The 2,500-nt window shown below is 38.9% G+C and overlaps 1 protein-coding gene across 1 annotated transcript in view; it reads right to left on the reverse strand.

Moving 5' to 3' along the window:
- LOC125042118 (spondin-1-like) overlaps positions 1–2,500 on the reverse strand; it is a 63,193-nt gene that overhangs the window by 380 nt on the left and 60,313 nt on the right. The window contains exon 18 of the mRNA XM_047637585.1: positions 1–2,500. This exon is cut by the window's left edge and continues 380 nt beyond it; it is cut by the window's right edge and continues 365 nt beyond it. The gene's annotated coding sequence lies outside the window, so the exon portion shown is untranslated.

Raw genomic sequence — 2,500 nt, forward strand, 5'->3', positions numbered from 1 at the left:
GATTAACCAAAAGGAAACTGTACTTAAATATTTTCAAAAACATATCTAGCGTTTTGAGTGACTGCTTGCGTATTTGGTTTCATAAAAAGTAAAAGAGAAAATTATAATTGCAAAAAGAAAAAAACAACAAAAAGTCATATCAATGCTCTCTTGTAAATTAGATTACAAACGTCCCTCATTTCATGTTAACGAAACTGAGGAACGAAAATCATAGAATTACGTAATATTACAAGAAGCTATACTTATGTATTTAATACAGTGTCATGCACGCATGCTATTAATATTAACACTATCCATACACAACATCCATTTCTATATTCCAAAGGTATCAGTTTGCCAATTTAGAAAACGAAATCGAAAAAAATCAACATCGATGTAGTTTGGGCCATTCGCAGATCTCAACTAAAAAACACACCCAGGAATTTTCGACTTTATAGCTCTGGAAGTGAACTCAGGGTGTTGCATATATCTATCATGTGTCACTGAAGTAACCTTTAGGCAGTGCTGAGATTAGTATGTATTATAAAATATGACATTGATATCACTGATAAACCCCTAAATATATCACTCATATGTGTATTAGTACAGACCGGAGAATACAAGAATAACTATATATTGCCATGAAATAGATTCCAAAGCTGTCCTTGAGGAAGGCCAATTCGGAGCAATTTTACATCACTGGCGTTAGTCTTACTAATTCAACTTAAACCGATGCTAAAATATCTTAAAAGTCTATTTACGTTTGTGAAAGAGACAAACAGAAAAAAAATATCAAGAGAAAAACAGTCTCTATAAAACATTCCAGCGCCTCTATAAGGAGACGATATAATTATGGCACTTCTTTTCTATGCTCAAACACACGCGTTACTAGAGCTAACACGGCGGGATGTCGTTCTCTTTTGCAAGGAACTGTTGTTGTGGGGGAGAGGCTGAGCTCCAGCTGTTACTGTAGCGGAGGAGGTTGAGTTTGAACTGCTTTGTTAAGGAAGGCAGTTAGAGTGAACTGTTCTTTTTGAGAAGAGTGGCCGAGTGTAAACTGTCTCCGGGTGATTGAGTGTCTAGGGGTAAGTAAAAATAAACATAGTGGGTAAATATAAGCGAATATATACCGCTTCAATATGGATATGTGTCTCTAGGTGTATATATCCGAAATGCAAGGAAAAAGACAGGTTTGTAAAACCTCAATCCACCTCTGTTGACAAGTGATATCCCACGAGCACAGGTAGTACTTGTATGTGAGTAGATAGTCTCTCGGTCCTGACCTGGCGAAACCTGACCTGACCGAGGAGGACCTGTAGCCGAGCTTTCCCTCTCTGTGTTAGTTGCACAGGACACTCTAGCGTCCTCTAGGATGTGTGTTAAAAAACCTCTTGACCCAGACTTTGGCCCCAACGAGACCTCCCTTCACCGCCAGGGACGAGGGGAAAGGTGCATCTCGAGGGGAAACCACGAATTATGCTTCGCTTCGTTCTAGAATCGGAAATGGAAAGAAAAGAAACCCAAAAATACGAACGATTATTCACCGCCGTTCGATCTCTAAGTCTAAAATTCACTATGATACAAACTCTTGGGGGCGTCGTGCAAGCAGCAGCTGACGTATACACAATAATGGAAAAGGAGACTCAAATGGTCCTTCTTATGAGCCTCGTCAATCTTGCACTCTACTGAGGGGGGGGGGGGGGGGGAAGCCGAAATGTCTATGTACATTAAAGGAGTGACAACACTGTCCTTGCGGTGGGATATGCCCTTATCTGAGGCGCAACTCAAAAAAGAAAAAGAAAGAACAAAAACAAAAGGGACATCTTTTAAAAATGGGTAAATGCAGAATGGTTCGCTGGCGAGACTTGGAGTGGCGAGTCAATGTACAACCTTCCTGTTCCTTCACATAACGTGTATCCTTATCCATATTCTCGACTTTTCCTCCTACGTCATACCCTTTCCCCTTTCCTTCTGTTTCTCGCAATGTGCACCTGTTCACTATCGTTACTTTCTTCTTATCTCCTTGACTATCTATCCTCTCTCTCTCTTCTTATATATTCTGGAAGCATGTTTCACGCCGTCCCTCTCCTCTGCATGATGACACTCTGGGCGAGACAGACGCGATCCATTCGTCAAAGAGAATCCATCCCCGGAATAATGTACGATTCAATTTCTTTGTTGTAGAATTTAAGATGTGTTTTTGTTGTTTTAAGAATGTGTTTTTCGGCGTACAGTTCATGTGACTCTATTATTTTGGGATTCAAAGTGCGTTTTTTTGTTTTTGTTGTACGATTTGTCATTTATTCTTTTAATGAATGTCAGGTTGTTCATGATTTAGGATTATGTCCTTTGTTGTGCCTGTCGAATGTCATTGTTGTAGGACACAATTTACGATTTTTTGTTGGTTCCTTGGAAATGTAATTTTTGTTGATGCTAGTGTAATATGTATTAAAAGGCTATTATATTTTTTTGTAAACAAATTTCTCGTAAACAAAATAAAACAGCAAATTGATAGAAATTA

Source organism: Penaeus chinensis, chromosome 31 (assembly GCF_019202785.1).
Source record: "Penaeus chinensis breed Huanghai No. 1 chromosome 31, ASM1920278v2, whole genome shotgun sequence".
Lineage (NCBI taxonomy): Eukaryota > Metazoa > Arthropoda > Malacostraca > Decapoda > Penaeidae > Penaeus > Penaeus chinensis.